The sequence below is a fragment of the Lepus europaeus genome, chromosome 8 (assembly GCF_033115175.1).
Source record: "Lepus europaeus isolate LE1 chromosome 8, mLepTim1.pri, whole genome shotgun sequence".
In the NCBI taxonomy this organism is placed as follows: Eukaryota; Metazoa; Chordata; class Mammalia; order Lagomorpha; family Leporidae; genus Lepus; species Lepus europaeus.
Window position 1 is genome coordinate 13,430,794 of NC_084834.1, and position 22,591 is coordinate 13,453,384.

The 22,591-nt window shown below is 42.0% G+C and overlaps 1 pseudogene; it reads left to right on the forward strand.

The window, feature by feature from the left end:
- Positions 1–12,117: 12,117 nt before the first annotated feature.
- On the forward strand, positions 12,118–12,300 carry LOC133765215 (small integral membrane protein 30-like; annotated as a pseudogene).
- Positions 12,301–22,591: the final 10,291 nt, after the last annotated feature.

The window sequence follows — 22,591 nt, forward strand, 5'->3', positions numbered from 1 at the left end:
TATACTAAATTGATCTTCTGTATATCTGTATATAAAGAGAATTGAAAATGAATCTTGATGCAAATGGAAGGGGAGAGGGAGCAGGAGAGGGGAGGGTTGTGGGTGGGAGGGAAGTTATGGGAGGGGGAAGCCATTGTAATCCATAAGCTGTACACTGGAAATTTATATCCATTAAATAAAAATTAAAAAAATAATAAAAAGGAAAAAAAAGAAAAAAGAATTTAAATACAGACATAAGCTGAAAGTTTTTCTATTGTCAAAACTTCAGTATGAATACATCTAACAAAGTGAATTTGATTTGATTTTTAAATAGTGTCTCATTTTAACATGTTGCATGAATTGCTTATAGAAATAAATCTTACATTTGGTAAAGTGAATTATACATTGTTTGATATACTGTATGTGGAATACAAGTATGTGATTACTTAATGCTTAATAATAAATACCTAATACTTAATAATAAAATAATAAATACTTAATACTTAATAATGCTTAATAATAAAATGAAAATACTTAATAATAAAAAATGAGGGAATCAAGATGGAAAATCTCCTTGAAACCAAATGTAAAATAAAGCAACCACAGCAACAGATTTTCACTTTGTAAAATGAATATAATCATGACAACAGTGTTGGACCACACATTCCTGAAAAGCGGATTGTTAGCATGAATAAGGGCTTCTTCTAAGCTCCATACACTGGTGAGTAGGAGTGATGATTTGCAGTATTGTTTAAGCATGCAGATACATAATTGTGCACCTGAGCACCGGTGACATCATAAAGATCAAATATGTTTCCTGTATTCTTCAGGTTTTGTGTGTTTTCTCTGGCTTCTGAGGTTATTTGGGAGAAGTGAATTTAGATTCTCTCTTTTTAAAAAAGATTGATTTTTCTATTTGAAAGGCACAGTTATGTAGAGAGAGTAAGCAACACACACACACACACACACCCCTAAATTCAAGCCCTGGTTCTGTTCCTTATTCCATTTCCTGTTAATCTGCACCCTGGGAGGCAGCAGGTGATAGAATAAGTACTTGGATTCCTGACACCTTTAGGAGACCTAGATTGAGTTCCTGGCTGCTAATTTCAGCCTGCCCCACCCCAGCTGTCACAGGCATTTGGAGAGTGAACCAGAGGATGGGAGATCTCACACACACACACACACACACCCCTTTTCTCTGTCACACTGCCTCTCAAATAAAATGTACCTACCAGCCGGTGCCACAGCTCACTAGGCTAATCCTCCACCTGCAGCACCGGCACCCTGGGTTCTAGTCCTGGTCGGGGTGCCGGATTCCGTCCCGGTTGCTCCTCTTCTAGTCCAGCTCTCTGCTGTGGTCTGGGAAGGCAGTGGAGGATGGCTCAAGTGCTTGAGTCCTGCACCTGCATGGGAGACCAGGGGGAAGTGCTTGGCTCCTGGCTTCAGATCCGTGCAGCGCACTGGCTCTGGAGGCCATTGAGGGGGGGTAACCAACGGAAGGAAGGCCTTTCTCTCTGTCTCTCACTGTCCAACTCTGCCTGCCAAAAGAAAAAAAAAATGTACCTACCATCTCCCTGGCTTTCTACGCAACAGTATTTTCATATGCCTTTAATATACTTGAACCTGTCCGAAGGGTTAATGGGTGCCTGGTATTAACACTGATCCTCTAGTCACATATTTTACAGTGCTTTCAATTTGTCAGTTACTTTTCTGCCTGTTAATTATCATGTGCTATGGGAAAATGGTAAATTCATCTGCTAGGACTGCTATAGACTGGGTAACATAAACCATAGAAATGTATTTTCCCACAATTTGAGAGGCTGGAAGCCCAAGATTAGAGTTTCAAGATGGTTGGGGTTCTCGTGAGAGCTTGCAGACCGTTCTCATATGGCAGGGGAAAAGAGAGCAAGATTTCTGGTGTTGTTTGTGTAAGGGAGTCCATGCTGTTGGATCAGGTCTTCACTCTTCTGTCTCCATTTGTCCTTAATCAGCTCCTCAAAGGCCTTATCTCCTCCAGTAGAGTCACTTGGGGACTTAGGACTTTTCCATTTGAATTTCAGGGGGAGGGGAGCAGTTCAGTCCAAAACATTTTCACAAAGAGCATGATTCCCTCTATGCCTTCAGAATTGTTGCTACCTTCACCCTGGGTGCTGTATCTCATTTTACTGCATATTTAGTATGAATTTCTGTGTGTAAATCTATGCTTTTTTCATCTTCTTCAAATCACTGTTCTTGTTGCCACCTTTGAAGTTCTCGATGCTGTTTCACTGACACAGATGCTGGGATCAATGTTTGTGAAATATATTTTCAAAATGTATGTTTATAATAGGCTCCAAATGAATCAGAAGATGCCCGAGATTGGGGCAGCACTCTCCCAGGGCATGGTGCAGATAATTGGCTGAAAGATGTGGCAAACTGGCAAGCTCCTTTGGGCCTCAGGATGGCTGAAGGAAGGGGTCCTTATGCCATCCTCAGATAAGCATTCTTATCTTTTGGCCCCTTAAAAATACCCCTATTTTCTGGCTATGCTATGACATTAAGGAGATGGAAAGCAGCCACACAGATTAAATTACTGTGCATGATCTTCAGTGCCATCTGCTGGAAGCAGGAAAAGTTGCTCCAGAAAGTTAACATTTTTACTGACAAAGCTATATATGCTAAAAGGTCATTAAGAAGGGTTGTTTGTGTATAACAGGATTTGGTTCATTTTTATTTTACTACCTGAAAAACTTCAAAATTAAAAATTGTGAATTGTGAAGCACAGATGTTTGGAAAAAAAACTAAAAAAATAATTAACATACTGCTTCAGTTAGGACAAGTTTGAACTGATACTGAAAAGCTAGAGCCCTACTAGGAAGTAAGCTGTTTAAAAAACTTGTGGTGCTTCATGAACAAAAGTCAGCACAAAGGGGGTTAAAGACAGACATAAGACCTAAAGCTGAAACACAAGGAGAAAGCTCCATAAAAATTTGGGAAAGGTTTTTTTTTTTTTTTTTTTTGGGGGGGGGGGGGATATGGCAACAAAAGCAAAAATAAGCAAATGGGATTGCATTAAACTAAAGGGCATCTGTGCAACAAAGGAAGCAATTAATAGAGTGAAGAGACAAGCCCAAGCCACAGGCTTGCAGAAGATATATGCGAACTATACATCTGATAAAGGGTTACTATCCAAAGTACATAAGGAACTCAATCAACTCTATAGCCTGCAAACAAATAATCCAATCAAGAAATGGGCAAAGGAACTAAACAGGCATTTATCAAAACAAGACATCCAAATGGCCAACTGATGTATGAAAAAATTCGCACCACCACTAATCACCAGAGAAATGCAAATTAAAACCACAATGAGATAGCATCACACACCTGTTCTAGTGGCAGTTAGCAAAAAGATGAAAGATAGCAACTATTGGTAAGAGTGCAGAGAAAAGGGGATTCTTATGCCCTGTGGTTGAGAATGTAAATTCACACAGCCATTATGGAAAACAGTGTGGAGAATCTACAGAAATTAAAAATAAAATTAGCACATGATCCAGCAATTCCACTACTGGTATATACCCAAAAAACTAAAATCAGTCTATCAAAGAGAACCTGCGTTCTCAAGTTTATTACAGCCTTGTTCACAATAGTTAAGGCAGGAAACCAACCTAGAAGTCCATTATCACATGTGATAGTGGAATGCGATTCAACCTTAAAAAGGAAGCACATTTCTGTGATTTGCAGCAATGTGAATAGGACAGCAGGACATTATGTTAAAAGAGGTAAGCCACACAGGAAGAAAGTATTGTATGATCTCACATGTGTCAAACTCATAGAAGTAGAGAGCAGAAGGCTGGGGGAAGGAGGTGAATGGAGGAGAGAGGAAGTGTTGGTCAGGGGGTGCAAAGTTTCAGTTAGGAGGAGTAAGCTTAGGGACTATTACACAAAATGGGGTGATAATAAGGAACAATGCATTGTATATATCCAAGTTGATAAAACAGTAGATTTTCTTTTCTTTTTTTCTTTTTTTTTTTTTTTGACAGGCAGAGTGGACAGTGAGAGAGAGAGACAGTGGCCGCTGCAGGCAGCGCGCTGCGCCGATCCGAAAGCAGGAGCCAGGTGCTTCTCCTGGTCTCCCATGCGGGTGCAGGGCCCAGGGACTTGGGCCATCCTCCACTGCACTCCCGGGGCACAGCAGAGAACTGGACTGGAAGAGGAGTGACCGGGACAGAATCCAGCGCCCCGACCAGGACTAGAACCCGAGATGCCGGTGCCACAGGTGGAGGATTAGCCTATTGAGCTGCGGCACTGGCCAAAACAGTAGATTTTAAATGTTTTGAGGTGGGGTGAATAGACAGGCAGCTAGATAGGCCCACAAGAGCTGGAAGTTGCTGTAAGGCTCCAAATGGAATTCTATCCTTCTACTTGTCAATCCAAAAGCCCCTTTCTTGGGATGCACTGGCCTGTCTGGGACCTAAGGGGGGCCACTATGAAAATCAAGCTCCATGAGGAACTTGTGTAGGTATCACAGCATTCCCAAGTGACTTCATGCCTGTAGAGGTGCCGCTCCTTACCCGCTGCCATATAAGGGGCCAATGTGAGGATCTCCCTCTCTCTCTTCTTTTGTCATGGACCACATCTAGAGGTGCTACACAGTTGCTTTTTCTCTCTCCCCTTCCCCACCCCTCTTCCTTTCTGGCAATCCCCTGGTCACTCATGATGAGTTTTGTGTATGTGTATTCATTTTCTCAACTTTTGAATAAATTTTGTTACCACTTTGTGCACTTTATATGTGTCTGCACTTAGAATGCTTGTCTGTGTGTGAGACAAGAACCTTGAGCAGGGGCTGACACTGTGGTGCAGGGGGTTATCACCCTGGCCTGAAGTGCTGGCATCCCATATGGGCGCCAGTTCTAGTCCCGGCTGCTCCTCTTCTGATCCAGCTCTCTGCTATGGCCTGGGATAGCAGTAGAAGATGGCCCAAGTCTGTGGGCCCCTCCACCCACGTGGGAGACCCGGAGGAAGCTCTTGGCTCCTGGCTTCGGTTCGGTGCAGCTCTGGCCATTGCAGCCATCTGGGGAGTGAACCAGCGGATGGAAGACCTCTCTCTCTGTCTCTGCCTCTTTCTGTAGCTCTACCTGTCAAATAAATAAAATAAATCTGTTTTTTTTTAAAGAACCTTGAGCAAAATTAATACACCTTTGTCCACATAATTTTCACTACAAAAAAATGACAAGCCTTTGAGGTGAAAGATTTGTTAATTAGCTTGCCTTAGTAAGATTACATGAAAACATCACATTGTCCCCATAAATGCATACAAGTATTATTCATCAGTTAAAATAGAATAGGGGCAGGCATTTGGTGTAGCACTTAAGATACCACTTAGGGCATGTATGTACCATATCAGACTGCCTGAGTTCAAGTTTTGGTTCTGCTTCTGATTATAGCCTTGTGCTAAGGCATACTCTAAGATATAACCAGAGAATGGCTCAGGTGGTCGGGTCCTTGCCACCTACACAGGAAACCTAGATTGAGTTCTGGGCTCCTAGCTCTGGCTTGGCCCAGCTCTGTATGCTGTGGGCAATTGGAGAGTTAACCAGCAGATGGGAGATTTCTCTTTCTGCTCCCCATCTCCACCTCTCTTAGTCTGTCTCTGAAATACATGTTTTTTAAAGTTTTAAACATATTTTAAGAATAAGCTTGTGATCTGAGAAGTGTTAAGAAATTGGGGAATTTGTATTAAAGAGAAAACCACTGGAAAATGATAAATGTCTTTAAATTATAGAATCTTATCTACTGAGGAGTGGTGGTGAAGTCTTTTTTTTTTTTTTTTTTGGACAGGCAGAATGAACAGTGAGAGAGAGAGACAGAGAGAAAGGTCTTCCTTTACCATTGGTTCACCCTCCAATGGTCACTGCCGCCGGTGCACTGCACTGATCTGAAACCAGGAGCCAGGTGCTTCCTCCTGGTCTCCCATGTGGGTGCAGGGCCCAAGCACTTGGGCCATCCTCCACTGCCATCTCGGGCCACAGCAGAGAGCTGGACTGGAAGAGGAGCAACCGGGACAGAGCTGGTGCCCCAACCAGGACTAGAACCTGGTGTGCTGGCACCGCAGGTGGAGGATTAGCCTATTGAGTCACGGCGCCAGCCAAGTCTATTGTTTTTTGACACATGAGATATGTTGAAGCATAAGATGGATTTACTTATGCTGGGATTACTGGAAAAGGCATCCCACAGTGAGAGGGAAGTTCCACAGCATGCTCTCAGAGTTTCCTTCAGTTACATTTTCTATAATCAGTGATTCTATTTGACATTTGGATTTCATTTAGTTTGATATGTTGAGTAATTATAAACATTTTTATCAATGGCCTCAAAGTTTTTAAAGGAATATCCAACTTTTCTGGCATTATAATTTTAAATATCTTTCCTGTGTGGTCTTTCATTTTCTCTGTGTTAAACTCAAATATGGAATTTGATTTTCTTTATTTTGTTGGTTGATTCACCATGTCTTTGAAAAACACTTTTTCTTTTTCAAAAAAGGAATATATATATATATATATATACATATATATATATATGTATTTGAAAGACAGAGTTAGAAAGGGAGGGAGGGAGGGACAGATAGAGAGATCCGCTATTTGCTGGTTCAGTCCCCAAATTGCCCCAATGACCCGTGCTGGGCCAGATAGAAGCAGGAGCCTGGAACTCCATCTGAGTCTCCCACATGGGTGGCAGTGGCCCAAGTACTTAGGCCATCTTCCACTGCTTTCCCAGGAGCATTAGCATGAGCACCAGGGACTCAAACCAGCACTCCAATAGTGATGCTGGTATTACAAGCAGCAGCTTACTCTCTGTGCCATAAATCTGGCTCCCAGAAAGCATTATTTTAGAGAGAAATTTTTCCTATGAGATCCCACCCCCATTTAGCAAATCTGGTTTACTCCCCAAATGCCCACAGCAGCCAGGGCTGGTCCAGGCCAATGCCAGAAGACCAGAACTCAACTCTGTGTCTTCTATGGGGGTAGCAGGGACCCAAGTACCTGAAGGATGTGCAATAACAGGAAGCTGCAATCAGAAGTAGAGAGGGACATAAACTCATGTAATTTTTTTCTCCTTTAATTTTAAATATAACAAAGTAGAGAATGTTATTCCCAGGAATTCTCTGTGATAAAATGTATCATGAGAAAAACATTCAGGAAGTAAGAAATACACATTCTAGTGGGTCCCAAGAAGAGGGATGGAACTGGGAGCTTCTTAAAAAAAAAAATAACACTTTCCCACCTCAAGTTTCATGTAGCTCAAGTTCTATAATATTATGTGTGGTTTTGGGGCAGGGGTAAAAGAAGATCTCACTTATGTACCATGTGAGGGGAAGGTAGAGAACGGGCAGAAGCCAAACCAGGAAAGAACAACACAGGGGGCTATGGGATTCAAAGAAGAGAAGGAGGATTTTAGCAGCTATTATGAGTAGGTAACTTTGGAGACAGAAGATATATGGAGAGGAATTATAGGAAGCTCATAATAGCAACATATTATTTATCAAAGTCAGTCTCATTATCTTTGAGATTCCTTTCAGAAACTGTATCATGCGGAATCCCAGTTCTATACTGTGCAAATTTAATCCAAATGCCATCTCTATTCCTAACTGCTCATATTCCTGAACCTAGGTTGTAGCAAGATTTGTGTATCAAGACAAGGCACTTTTAACAGGAAATAGTCTATTATACTGGCAGAAGGCCCATGTGGAATTTCTTAGCCAGAATCCTGAGCCCCCAAAAGAGAGGTCCTTCCTTGTATATGGTTTTAGTCTCTTTGACTCCCTTAAACTGTTATGATGTAGGACAACTTAGAGAGATAATTTTAAGTTCATGAGCTGGAATCTGCACCTCCTTTGCTATGTGCTGCCATGTTCACCTACTTATCAATCAGGAGACCCCTCCCCAGGAAGTACCTCCTCTCACCTGGGATGTGGGGGTGGTACCACATAAACACTTCCATTTTTCTAAGCTAATAAAAAAGCTAGGGGCTGGCATGGTGGCTCAATAGGCTAATCCTCTGCCTGCAGTGCCATCACCCCAGGTTCTAGTCCCAGTTGGGGTGCCGGATTCTGTCCTAGTTGCCCCTCTTCCAGGCCAGCTCTCTGCTGTGGCCTGGGAGTGCAGTGGAGGATGGCCCAAGTGCTTGGGCCCTGCACCTGCATGGGAAACCAGGAAGACCGATCTCTCTCTCTCTCTCTCTCTCTCTCTCTCTCAACTCTATCTGTCAAATAAATTAAAAAACAAACAACCAAACAAAAAAAGATTTATTTATTTATTTGAATGTTAGAGTTACACACTGAGAGAAGGAGAGGCAGAGAGAGAGAGAGATAGGTGTCTTCCATCTTCTGTTGTACTTCCCATTGGCTGCAACGGCTGGAGGTGTGCCAATCTGAAGCCAGGAGCCAGGAGTTTCTTCCAGGTTTCCCATGTGGGTGCAGAGGCCCAAGGACTTGGGCCATCTTCTACTGCTTTCCCAGGCCATAACAGAGAGCTGGACTGGAAGTGAAGCAGCCAGGACTTGAACTGGTGCCCACATGGGACACTGGCACTGCAGGCGGTGGTTTTACCTGTTATGCCACAGTGCTGGCCCCAGGAAATAGTGTTTTATTACTATCATCTTTATGCCATTATAAGGCTCAGTTGGATTTTTATACAAAAGCCTGAGGCCTGAAAAAAGGATTATATTATATATATGATTTTAGTTTCTTTGTCTCCCTTTAATGGTGACAGGCATACATAGGATTGAATATTCTAATGTCACATGGCAGCCTCTGGAATGTATACAATATTGCCCATGTATGCACACATAGTTACTGATTTTTTTTTCACACATATATACTGAGCTCTTAACTGCAAGTGTTAACAACAAGTAGAAACTAAAATGGTTACATACAAGCAGATAATAACTACAGTTGGAGCATTGACAGGCAAGTAGAGAGTGACCACATTCCATTTCTAGGGTAACTTTCTTTTTCTCTGTCTGACCTTGGGGATGCCTCTACCACAATACATTATTACCCCAATGATCTTCAGAGTAGAAATAGAAACAGGAGATTTCCCAGAGGCGGGAAGGGGCGGTTCCTGAAGGAGGGGTGCCAGAATCCAGGTGCCGAGGGACGGTCTCCAGCGTCTGAGGAAGTCCATTGCTAAACTCTTCTCTGAACTGCCTTCCCCGGGGTGCACAGTGTGAGAGAGATCAAGCATAGAAGGACAGCACCTTCCATGCCTTTCCCCGCTAAGTAGCTCCAATGAGCCAGAGTACCAAGAACTTTTGAAAGCACATGTCCACAAACTATCCAGGCAGTAGTGATCAGTATCATTTTGTTGCATTAGAAAATTTTATCTTTAGTTACAAAAATATCTTGTCATTAACATATTTCTAATTATTTTTAAAAGTTTTTAAAGATTCCAATATATGAGCCTCTAAAAAGTTTTTGCAAAAGTCATCTTTTACAACTAATTTTTAAAAAGTACCATGAAGTCCCACTGCAGTTCTGTCATGTTCTCTTTGGTGGTCTAAATTGTCTGTGGGTTTCTGTCGCCATCTAGTGGACAATGTACATGTGTGTTCCGACTTGAAAAGATTGGCATGGCCAATGTGACTAAGAGTTATCCATTTGTGCAATGGATTGTAAAGGAATGCACAGAATATGAAAATGAAATGCGTAAAAATAGTTCATTTCTAGGCTACTACAAAGGAAAGCAAATTTAAGGTGTTGGATTGCAAACAATGATGATACAGAGCTAAAGTAAATAAAATCTTCTCTGATCCTGCTAAGGTCCTTCAACTCCACCCTTAATAGCATGTAACACATTAAAAACAACCTTAGCACCATACCAATTCAAGTACAGTTGAGACTACAGGAGCAGGGGTTAGGCCCAGCTGAAGTCAGGAACCTATGGCGATGGCAGGAACCCAAGTACTTCAGCCATCATCAGCTGCTTTTCAGGCACACTGGCAGGAAGCTTGATCAGAAGTGGAGCAGCTGGATCTCAAACAGGCCCTCTGATGTGGGATGCAAACATCCTATTGGCAGCCTATTCTGATGTGCCACAGTTCTTACCCCTATTTTGTTTTTCCAAATTTTGTATTTGGTTATTTATTTAAGAGGCAGAGAGGAGAAAGGGAGCTCCTCTCCTCTGGTTCACTGCTCAAATATCTGGCAACCAGGAACTCAATCCATGTCTCCCCAATGGATGGTAGGGACCCAAGTACTTGAGCCATCATCTGCTGCTTCCCAGGATGTGCAGTAGCCTGAACTAGAGTCAGGAGTAGAACCCAACCTAGAACCCAGGCATTCTGATATAGAATACTGGCTTCCCAACTGGCATCTTAACTGCTGTGCCAAATGCCCATTGCTCTATCTGTTGATTTTTATAGAGAAGATCATAATATTTTTAAAAGCCATACTGTTTCCTCTCACGAGCTGTAAATTCTTCTCTGTGGAGAGCAAGGACATCTAGGAAGCCCTTTGCATTGCATACTGGGGTGATAGTGGTGGTGCTGCTGTTACTTGCAACACCCCTACATGAATGGTCAGTTGGTTTTCCTGAGCCAGCACTGCCTCCCTGGGTTCCTTTGTGTTTCACTGCTGTGGGTTAACCCTGGAGCCCGAGATCCCAAAGTACAGCTGAACAGAGATCAGAATCCTTAGTCACAAAGTCATTGTCTCTTCAATTAATCTTCTTGGGGGACCATGGAGGAGTAAAAGAGAGAGGACAGGAGAGCTGTGGACATAGGTTTCAACTGGCAGCCAGCTTCCTCACAGAGGGCACAAACCAATCATACTCTCTTTTTTGTCTCTAGATTTGAGGCCTATAGAAAGCATGAGTAACCAGAGGTTTGTTTTTAATATTTACTTATTTGTTTAAAATGCAGAATTACAGAGGACGAGAGAGAGAGGGAGAGAGAGAGAGAGAGAGATCTGGTTCATTCCCCAAATGGCCGCAACGGCCAGAGCTGGACCAATCTGAAGCCAGGAGCTTGGAGCCTCTTATGGGTTTCCCACATGGGTGCAAGGGCCCAAGGACTTGGGCCATCTTCTACTGCTTTCCCAGGCCATAGCAGAGAGCTGGATTGGAAGTGGAGCAGCTAGGACTCAAACTGGTGCCCATATGAGATGCTGGTACTACAGGCAGCAGCTCTACCCGCTCTGCCACAGCACTGGCCCCTAATCAGAACTTTTTATCTGATACTTGATTGAAAACTTAAGAATTCTTCAGTGTTCTAGCTAGAGTGCTGCAAAATGCAGTGCTTCATCTTTTTGTGATACGCTAGGTTTAGCTTCAGTTCCAATGGGCATTATTTGTGCCACTTATCAGTGTGTTCCAGAAGCAATAATTTTGAACAAATAAGGGCTAAACCACTAACATCCCTTTCAACATGTGAAGCAAAAGGGTCAGTGATGACAAGACAATTGACACCTTCCTGGGATAAAGGAGATCTCAATTAAATTTATAGTCTTCGAGCAAATCACTTGATACCTTAAATGTTCAACCATAAAAGCCAAGGGCTCAAAGAGAATTTTTGAGGTAGTTTTCTGTCCTTCAGGCAAAAGACTCTTAAGCTATTTTTAATATGACTTTGTTCTGGTTTTGTTCCTCTCTTGTCATTCGAAATCTGGAAAAAGATTGGAAGGTTAGATTTCACCCAACCTTTTTCATAAATTGAAACCTATTTATATTTTTTTGATAAGTGCCTGAGAATATCAGACCACAGCGCTTTCAATTTGCAAATTCTTGCCCTCTTCTAGAACGTTTTCTGGAATCTCATCAAGGACCAAGTCAATGTCAGATCATTTTGGCATGTAGCAACTCATCCATAACATAAAGACCCTATATCTGTTTCATTATCCAGAAAGAACCAGCGAAGAATTTATTCTCTAGGTTCAAGAGACATTGTTGAGGCCCCTAGAAAAAAAGGTGCCATCTAGACGTGATGGCAACACACATGTGAAGGTTAGACAACAGCAGTTAGAGTCCTGTAGTGGCTGCTTCCTGGAAGGTGTTATTCCATAGAATCTCTTAAATCCAGCATCTGGAGCTCCAGGAAGGGAACATTTCAAGCTGGATAAAATAACATGTATACCATTTCTTTGAACCCTTCAGCCTTCAAGATCCCAACATGTTGACCTCAGTTTCAACACAGCTACTCTTAGTCCTCATTTCATTGCTTTTGGTGCTGCCTGTTGTTGAAGCACTAGGAGCTGGAGATGCAATCTCACTCTTGTTAGGAGTGGTTCTCAGTATAACAGGCATTTGAGCTTGCTTGGAGGTGTCTGCAGGAAAGAGAAATGCACAGATGTGACTTTCAAGGGCCTCCTGAATCAAACCTTGCCCTGAGATTCTTTGTGCTATTTCAGTTAAGCCTGCGCTTTTGTGTCTGCGAGTTCCAAGAAACAGTAAATACGGTAGTTTGACATTTTCAGTTGTTCCCATAAAACAGGAACATAGATATCTGTTAAAGTGGAAAAAAATTATTTTCTTTATAGCAAGTAATGCATGGAAAAATCCAGCCTGTAACTTGTATCGGCTGGTTTGAAAAGAGGTCAAAAAAGTATGATAGTTGAAATTTGCGGCCGGCGCCACGGCTCACTACGCTAATCCTCTGCCTTGTGGCGCCGGCACACCAGGTTCTAGTCCCAGTCAGGGCACCAGATTCTGTCCTGGTTGCCCTTCTTCCAGGCCAGCTCTCTGCTGTGGCCAGGGAGTGCAGTGGAGGATGGCCCAAGTGCTTGGGCCCTGCACCCGCATGGGAGACCAGGATAAGCACCCGGCTCCTGCCATCGGATCAGCGTGGTGCGCCGGCTGCGGCGGCCATTGGAGGGTGAACCAATGGCAAAAGGAAGACCTTTCTCTCTGTCTCTCTCTCACTGTGCACTCTGCCTGTCAAAAAAAAAAAAAAGAAATTTGCATAAGTAGTATTTCATGGTTTCAGAATGTCAAAGCGCATGGAACAGGAATCAGAAGGCTCTCTCCCAGAACCCTGGGAGGTTACCACTGTGGGATTAGAATCCTGCCTGCTAACAGAGGAGAACTCTTTTCTCCACATCTTCATTGGATTTGTGCTTTATCTCCCAGGTTAATATCATACTGGAATATCAAATAGCCAAAACTGAAACCTTTTACCTCAGGGGAAAAAGAAGTTTAGAAAACATACCCTGTCAAAAACAAAAAACAAAAAACAAAAAACAAAAAAAAACAACAAAGAACACATGCATTCAATGTGTCTAATATTGAAATGTAGAAAAGATTTAATGTTAAGAAAAACTTTGTTAACATCAAAATAGAGATTTATGTAAAAAGAAACTTGTTAACTGAGTAACAACCTTGTGATGATAAATACTATGTTAAATATAAGTTTTCAAAAAGATAGCCATTAAAAGCTTATGTAGTTTGTCAAAAATCCAATTCTCAAAAATATTTGACAATTTTTCTAACCTTAAAACCCAGTAGGGGCTGTGGATCGAGGCAGTGGCGTAGCAGGTAAAGCCACCGCCTGCAGCGCCAGCATCCCATATGGGTGCTGGTTCGAGTCCTGGCTGCTCCAGTTCTGATCCAGCTCTCTGCTATGGCCTGGGAAAGCCTTAAGAAGATGGCCCAAGTCCTTGGGCCCCCTGCCCCTGCATGGGAGACCCAGAAGAAGCTTCTGGCTCCTGGCTTTGGATTGTTGCAGCTCTGGCCATTGAGGCCAATTGGGGAGTGAAACAGATCTCTCTCTCTCTCTCTCTCTCTCTCTCTGCCTCTCCTTCTCTCTCTGTGTAACTCTGACTTTCAAATAAATAAATAAAACTTAAAAAAAAAACACATGTACAGACACAGAGGTGGGCATTTGACCTAGCAGTTAACCAACCACTTAGAATGTGTGTGTCCCATGTTGTAGTGCCTGGGTTTGAGTCCCAACTCCACTCCCTTTTCTAGCTTCCTGCTAATGAGCAGCCTGGGAGGCAGCAGGTGATGGCTCAAGCTCTCTAGGTCCCTGACACCCTTATGGAAAATAGGTGAGTTGCTCGCTGCTGTGCTAGCCTTGGCTGTTATGGGCATTTGGGCAGTAAACCATAGGATGGGAGATCTCTCTTTCTCACTCCCCTTTCCTTTTTATAAAAATGGAAATGATTTATCTCAGACCACCCATAGCTGAAGTCTGCTGATCCCTGTTCTATGTTCTAGCACATCCTCCAAGATATTATTCCCATTTTGAGGTTGTGACACATTATATGACTTGTGCAATTCAAACAGCTTGGAAGGAACCTGGATTCCAGTCTTTATCAACCTACACACTGCTATATAAAAATTACCACTGAGACCTCAAGTTTGTTCCCATCACCTACCCAACCTGTTGTATATATAGAACAAAGTTCATTTATTGGGCTGGCACTGTGGCACAGTGGGTTAAAGCCTTGGCCTGAAACACTGCCATCCCATATGGGTGCTGGATTCTGTCCAGGCTGCTCCACTTACAACCCAGCCCTCTGCTATGGCCTGGGAAAGCAGTAGAAGATGGCCCAAGTCCCTGGGTCCCTGCACCTGTTGTGGAGACCTGGAAGGAGCTCCTGACTTCGGATCAGTGCAGCTCCGGCAGTTGCAGCCATCTGGGGAGTTAACCAGAGATGGAAGACCTCTATCTCGTTCTTTTTTTTTCATTTATTAAACTTTTATTTAATGAATATAAATTTCCAAAGTACAGCTTATGGGTTACAATGGCTTCCCCCTCCCATAACTTCCCTCCCACCTGCATCCCTCCCCTTTCCTGCTCCCTCTCCCCTTCCATTCACATCAAGATTCATTTTCAATTCTCTTTCTATACAGAAGATCAGTTTAGTATATATTAGGTAAAGATTTCAATAGTTTGCCCCCATATAGCAACACAAAGTGAAAAAAATACTGTTGGAGTACTAGTTATAGCATTAAATAACAATGTACAGCACATTAAAGACAGGGATCCTACATAATATATTTTTTTAAAAATTAATTTTCTATGCCATTTCCAATTTAACACCAGGTTTTTCTGTTTTGTTTTGTTTTTTGTTTTTTGTTTTTGACAGGCAGAGTGGACAGTGACAGAGAGAGAGACAGAGAGAAAGGTCTTCCTCTGCCGTTGGTTCACCCTCCAATAGCTGCCGCGGCAAGCACGCTGTGGCCGGCACACCGCGCTGATCCGATGGCAGGAGCCAGGTGCTTCTGGTCTCCCATGAGGTGCAGGGCCAAGGACTTGGGCCATCCTCCACTGCACTCCCTGGCCACAGCAGAGAACTAGCCTAGAAGAGGGGCAACCGGGACAGAATCTGGTGCCCTGACTGGGGCTAGAACCCGTTGTGCCGGCGCCACAAGGCAGAGGATTAGCCTAGTGAGCCGCGGCACAAGCCAACACCAGGGTTTTTTTTTTTTTTTTTCATGTCCAATTATCTTTATATACAGAAGATTGATTCAGTATATAATTAGTAAAGATCTCATCAGTTTGTACCCACGCAGAAACACAAACTGTAAAAATACTGTTTCAGTACTAGTTATAGCATCACCGCACATTAGACAACACATTAAGGACAGATCCCACATGGGATGTAAAAACACAGTGACTCCTGTTGCTGACTTAACAATTTGACACTCCTGTTCATGGCGTCAGTAATCTCCCTAGGCTCTAGTCATGAGTTGCCAGGGCTATGGAAGCCTTTAGAGTTTGCTGACTTTGGTCTTATTCCGATAGGGTCATAGTCAAAGTGGAAGTTCTCTCCTCCCTTCAGAGAAAGGTACCTCCTTCTTTGATGGCCCCGTTCTTTCCACTGGGATCTCACTAACAAAGATGTTTCATTTAGATCTTCTTTTTTTTTCTTTTCCATGGTATCTTGGCTTTCCATGCCTACAATACTCTCATGGGCTCTTCCGCCAGATCCGATGCCTTAAGGGCTGATTCTGAGGCCAGAGTGTTGTTTAGGACATCTGCCATTGTATGAGTCTGCTGTGTATCCCACTTCCCATGTTGGATCCTTCTCTCCCTTTTTGATTCTATCAGTTAGTATTAGCAGACACTTGTCTTGTTTGTGTGATCCCTTTGACTCTTAGACATATCAGAACCATCAATTGTGAACTGAAACTGATCACTTGGACTAGTGAGATGGCATTGGTACATGCCACCTTGATGGGATTGTATTGGAATCCCCTGGCACATTTCTAACTCCACCATTTGGGGCAAGTCTGATTGAGCATGTCCCAAATTGTACATCTCCTCCCTCTCTTTTTCCACTCTTAAATTTAACAGGGATCACTTTTCAATTAAAATTTAAACACCTAATAATAATTGTGTGTTAATTACAGAGTTCAACCACTAGTACTAGAAAAACAACAACAACAAACACTAAAAAGGATAAAGTATTACATTGTACATCTAGATTCAGGACAAGAGTTGATCAGGTCATAGTTTCTTATAGTGTCCATTTCACTTAACAGGTTTCCCCTTTGGTGCTCAGTTGTCACTGATCAGGGAAAACAAATGATATTTGTCTCTTTGGGACTAGCTTAATTCACTCAGCATGATGTTTTCCAGATTCCTCCATCTTGTTGCAAATGACCGGGTTTCATTGTTTCTTACTGCTGTATAGTATTCTATGGAGTTCATGTCCCATAATTTCTTTATCCAGTCTACTGTTGATGGGCATTTGGGTTGGTTCCAGGTCTTAGCTATTGTGAGCTTCAATAAACATTAATGTGCAGATGGCTTTTTTATTTGCCAATTTAATTTCCTTTGGGTAAAATCCAAGGAGTGGGATGGCTGCGTTGAATGGTAGGATTATGTTCAGGTTTCTGAGGAATCTCCAGACTGACTTCCATAGTGGCTTAACCAGTTTGCATTCCCACCAATGGTGGGTTAGTGTCCTCTTTTCCCCACATCCTCTCCAGCATCTGTTGTTGGTAGATTTCTGAATGTGAGCCATTCTCACCGGGGTGAGGTTAAACCTCATTATGGTTTTGATTTGCATTTCTCTGATTGCTAATGATCTTGAACATTTTTTCATGTGTCTGTTGGCCATTTGGATTTCCTCTTTCGAAAAATGTCTATTGAGGTCCTTGGCCCATCTCTTCAGTGGGTTGTTTGTTTTGTTGTTGTGGAGTTTCTTGATTTCTTTGTAGATTGTGGTTATCAACCCTTTATCCGTTGCATAGTTTGCAAGTATTTTTTCCCATTCTGTCAGTTGCCTCTTCACTTTCCTAACTGTTTCTTTTGCACAGAAACTTTTCAATTTGATGCAATCCCAAATGTTAATTTTGGTTTTGACTGCCTGTGCTCCTGGGGTCTTTTCCAAGAAGTCTTTGCCTGTACCTGTATCTTGCAGGGTTTCTCCAATGCTCTCTAATAATTTGATGGTTTCAGGTCATAGATTTAAGTCTTTAATCCATGTTGAGTGAATTTTTGTGTAAGGTGAAAGGTAGGGGTCTTGCTTCAAGCTTCTGCACATGGAAATCCAATTTTCCCAGCACCATTTATTGAATAGACTGTCCTTATTCCAGGGATTAGTTTTGGATCTTTGATCAAATATAAGTTGGCTGTAGATGTTTGGATTGATTTCTGGTGTTTCTATTCTGTTCCATTGGTCTATCCATCTGTTTCTGTACCAGTACCATGCTGTTTTGATAACAGCTGCCCTGTAGTATGTCCTGAAATCTGGTATTGTGATGCCTCTGGCTTTCTTTTTGTTGTACAAGATTGCTTTGGCTATTCGAGGTCTTCTGTGTCTCCATATGAATTTCAGCATCATTTTTTCCAGATCTGAGATGAAGGTCTTCGGTATCTTGATTGGTATTGCATTGAATGTATACATTGCTTTTGGGAGAATAGACATTTTGATGATATTGATTCTTCCAATCCTTGAGCATGGAAGATTTCTCCATTTTTTGGTATCCTCTTCTATTTCTTTCTGTAAGGTTTTGTAGTTTTCATCATAGAGATCTTTAACATCCTTGGTTAAGTTTATTCCAAGGTATTTGATTGTTTTTGTAGCTGTTGTGAATGGGATTGATCTTAGAAGTTCTTCATCAGCCATGGCATTGCCTGTGTATACAAAGGCCATTGATTTTTGTGCATTGATTTTATATCCTGCTACTTTGCCAAACTCTTTGACGAGTTCCAGTAGTCTCTTAGTAGAGTTCTTTGGGTCCCCTAAATAAAGAATCATATCATCTGCAAAGAGGGATAGTTTGAGTTCTTCCTTCCCAATTTGTATCCCTTTAATTTCTTTTTCTTGCCTTATAGCTCTGGCTAAAACTTCCAGAACTATATTGAATAGCAGTGGTGAGAGTGGGCATCCCTGTCTGGTACAGGATCTCAGCGGAAATGCTTCCAACTTTTCCCCATTCAATAGGATGTTGGCCGTGGGCTTTTCATATATTGCTTTGATTGTATTGAGGAATGTTCCTTCCATACCCAGTTTGCTTAGAGTTTTCATCATGAAAGGGTGTTGTATTTTATCAAATGCTTTCTCTGCATCTATTGATAGAATCATATGGTTATTCTTCTGCAGTCTGTTAATGTAGTGTATTACGTTGATTGTTTTGCGAACGTTGAACCATCCCTGCATACCAGGGATAAATCCCACTTGGTCTGGGTGGATGATCTTTCTGATGTGTTGTTGCATTTTATTGGCCAGAATTTTATTGAGTATTTTTGCATCTATGTTCATCAGGGATATTGGTCTGTAATTCTCTTTCAATGCTGCATCTTTTTCCAGCGTAGGAATTAAGGTGATGCTTGCTTCATAGAAAGAATTTGGGAGGATTCCCTCTTTTTCGATTGTTTTGAATAGTTTGAGAAGAATTGGAGTTAGTTCTTCTCTAAATGTCTGGTAGAACTCAGCAGTGAATCCATCTGGTCCTGGGCTTTTCTTTGTTGGGAGGGCCTTTATTACTGTTTCAATTTCTGTGTCAGTTCTGGGTCTGTTTAGGTTTTCTTTGTCTTCCTGGCTCAATTTAAGTAGGTTGTATGTGTCCAAGAATCTGTCCATTTCTGATAGATTTCCCTGTTTGCTGGCATACAAGTCCTTGTAGTAATTTCTGATGATTCTTTTTATTTCTGTGGTGTCTGTTGTTACGTTTCCATTTTCATCTCTGATCCTATTGATTTGGGTCTTTTCTCTTCTTTTTTTAGTTAGTTGGGCCAATGGGGTGTCAATTTTGTTTATTTTTTCAAAAAACCAGCTCCTCATTTGGCTGATTTTTTGTAATATTTTTTTGGATTCAATCCTGTTGATTTCTTCTTTGATTTTAATTATTTCTCTTCTCCTACTGGGTTTGGGTTTGGTTTGCTGCAAATTTTCTAGATCCTTGAGATGACTTGAAAGCTCATCTATTTGGTGCCTTTCCAATTTCTTGATGTAGGCACCTATTGATATACACTTTCCTTTTAACACTGTTTTTGTTGTATCCCATAGGTTTTGGTATGTTGTGCTTTTATCCTCATTTATTTCCAGAAAGTTTTTGATTTCTCTTTTAATTTCTTCTATGACCCGTTGTTCATTCAGGAGCATGTTGTTCAATCTCCATGTGTTTGCACGTGCTACAGGGATTCCCGAGTTGCTAATTTCCAATTTCATTCCTTATGGTCTGTGAAGCTGCATGGTATGATTCTAATTCTTTTGAATTTGCTGAGAATTGCTTTATGGCCTAGTATGTGGTCAATCCTAGAGAGGGTTCCATGTACTGCTGAGAAGAATGTAAAGTCCTTAGATGTAGGATGAAATGTTCTGTAGATATCTGTTAGATCCATTTGGGCTATAGTGTCATTTAAATCTACTGTCTGCTTGTTGATCTTCTGTCCTGTTGATCTGTCTATCTCTGAGTGTGGAGTATTGAAGTCCTCCAGAACTATTGTATTGGTGTCTAAGTCTCCCTTTAAGTCCCTTAACAAGTCTTTTAAATAAACTGGTGCCCTGTGATTAGGTGCATATACATTGATAATCGTTATATCTTCCTGTTGAATGGATCCCTTAATCATTATATAGTGCCCCTCTTTGTCTCTCCTGACAGTTTTTGTGGTAAAGTTTATGTTGTCCGATATTAAGATGGCTACGCCCGCTCTTCTTTCATTTCTGTTGGCATGGTATATCTTTTTCCAGCCTTTCACTTTCAGTCTGTATGCATCATTGTTGGACAGATGACTTTCTTGTAAGCAGCGAATAGATGGGTTTTGTTACTTAACCCAACCAGCCAATTCGTGTCTTTTAACTGGACAGTTCAGGCCATTAACATTCAATGTGACTATTGAGAAGGAGTAACTTTGCCCTGTCATTTGCCAAAGATATTTTCTAATATATGGTTTGAGATTCCTGTGATCTTTTGCTGTGAGGTTTCCTTCCTTTACCTTCTTTCATATTGGTGACCGTGTTTCTGTGTTTCTGTATGTAACATATCTTTAAGCATCTTTTGCAGGACTGGATGAGTGGCGACAAATTCTTTCAATTTCTGTTTGCTGTGAAAGGTCTTTGTTTCACCATCATTCACAAATGAGAGCTTTGCAGGATATAATATTCTGGGCTGGCAGTTTTTCTCTCTTAGCACCTGGGCTATGTCTCGCCATTCTCTCCTAGCTTGTAGGGTTTCTGAAGAGAAGTCAGCTGTGAGTCTAATTGGAGATCCTCTGAGAGTAATCTGGCGTTTCTCTCTTGCACATTTTAGGATCTTTTCTTTATGTTTCATTGTGGTGAGTTTGATTATGATGTGTTGTGGTGAGGATTTCTTTTGGTCATGTTTATTAGGGGTTCTATGAGCTTCCTGTACTAGGATGTCTCTGTCCTTCTCCAAACCTGGGAAATTTTCTGCTAGTATCTCACTAAAACAGGCCTTCTAATCCTTTCTCCCTCTCCTTGCCTTCAGGAACTCCTAGAACCCGAATGTTGTGTTTTTTAATAGTATCCTGTAGATTCCTGACAGTATTTTTTAGATTTCTGATTTCCTCTTCTTTTGTTTGATTTGACTGTTTCCTTTCCTGTTCTCTGTCTTCTAAGTCTGATATTCTCTCTTCTGCTTCACCCATTCTGTTTTTAAGACTCTCTAATGTGTTTGTTATTTGATCTATTGAATTCTTCATTTCATTAATGCTTCTCATCACTATCACAGTTTCTTGTTCTACTAGTTGTTTCCTTTCATTTTGATTCCTCCTTAATATTTCATTTTCACAAGAGAGATTTTCTATCTTGTCCATTAAGGATTTCTGTAGTTCAAGAATTTGTTTTTGAGAACTTCTTGATGTTCTTAACAATTTTTTGAGATCCGCTTCTTGCATTTCCTCTATCTCTTCATCTTGATAATCTTGGATTGGGGTGTCTTGTTCATTTGGGGGCATCATAGTGTCTTCCTTGCTCTTGTTACCTTGGTTTCTAAGTTTGTTGTTTGGCATTTGGAGATAATTTATGGTTTTATTTTTTTGCTGTGGTGTTTTTTTCCTCATTATACTATGCCTCTAAGTGGGCTGTCTGCTTTGACGGATCCTTAGGGGCTGTGATGGGTGTGGCCAGAGAGCTCTGCTTGATTCTTCAGGTTTAAGGCTGTGCAAAAAGTGACTCACCCAGATTGTTCTCTCCCTTGCTCCTTTCTGGATCTCTCTCTCTCTCTCTCTCTCTCTCTCTCTCTCTTTCTCTCCCTCCTTTTTTTTGACTCAGTTGGGAAGTAATTCCACACAGCTGAATGGAATTGAGGGTAGTTGAAATCTGGTCTCTGTGAGTATTTGTTTGATCTACCCCTGGGACCACACAAAGAGTTTATGCAGCCCTCAATGTGTTCTCAAGTTTCGCCATAATCCCAAAGTCACTGAGTTTGTGTACTCTTTGCCACTTTACATATTAAAAATGGCTCCTGCTCTTTGTTTTGCTCGGCTTTGTTAGGTGAGTGTAGAGAGAGGCCTCTGACTTTCCCCACCAATGTCTCAGGTTTCTGAGGTTTTTGTCTTACCTCCCGTTCCCGTGCTGGCAATATTCTGCATCTCGGCTCCCATGGGTGTGCTTCCATGTGGTCGGCTCCCTGTAGGTCCTCTGTGTCACATCCACTAGATCAGGAAGCCTTTCCTCTGCAGTTTTTTTCTTTTCTTTTCTTTTCTTTTTCCACTTTTTTTTTTATTTTTGACAGGCAGAGTGGACAGTGAGAGAGAGAGAGAGACAGAGAGAAAGGTCTTCCTTTGCCATTGGTTCACCCTCTAATGGCCGCTACGGTAGCACGCTGCGGCCGGCGCACTGCGCTGTTCTGATGGCAGGAGCCAGGTGCTTATCCTGGTCTCCCATGCGGGTGCAGGACCCAAGCACTTGGGCCATCCTCCACTGCACTCCCTGGCCACAGCAGAGAGCTGGCCTGGAAGAGGGGCAACCGGGACAGGATCGGTGCCCTGACCGGGACTAGAACCCGGTGTGCCGGCACCGCAAGGCGGAGGATTAGCCTGTTGAGCCACGGCCCCGGCCTGCGGTTTTTTTCTTGAGTCTTTTCCTGAGGCTACAGTAATTCCACTTTTATGAAACTATATTTTCCCAGACTATCAGGGCACGTCCTCACTATCCGCCATCTTCCTCTATCTCTTTCTTTACCTCTCTCTGTAACTCTGTCTTTCAAATAAATAAAATAGATCT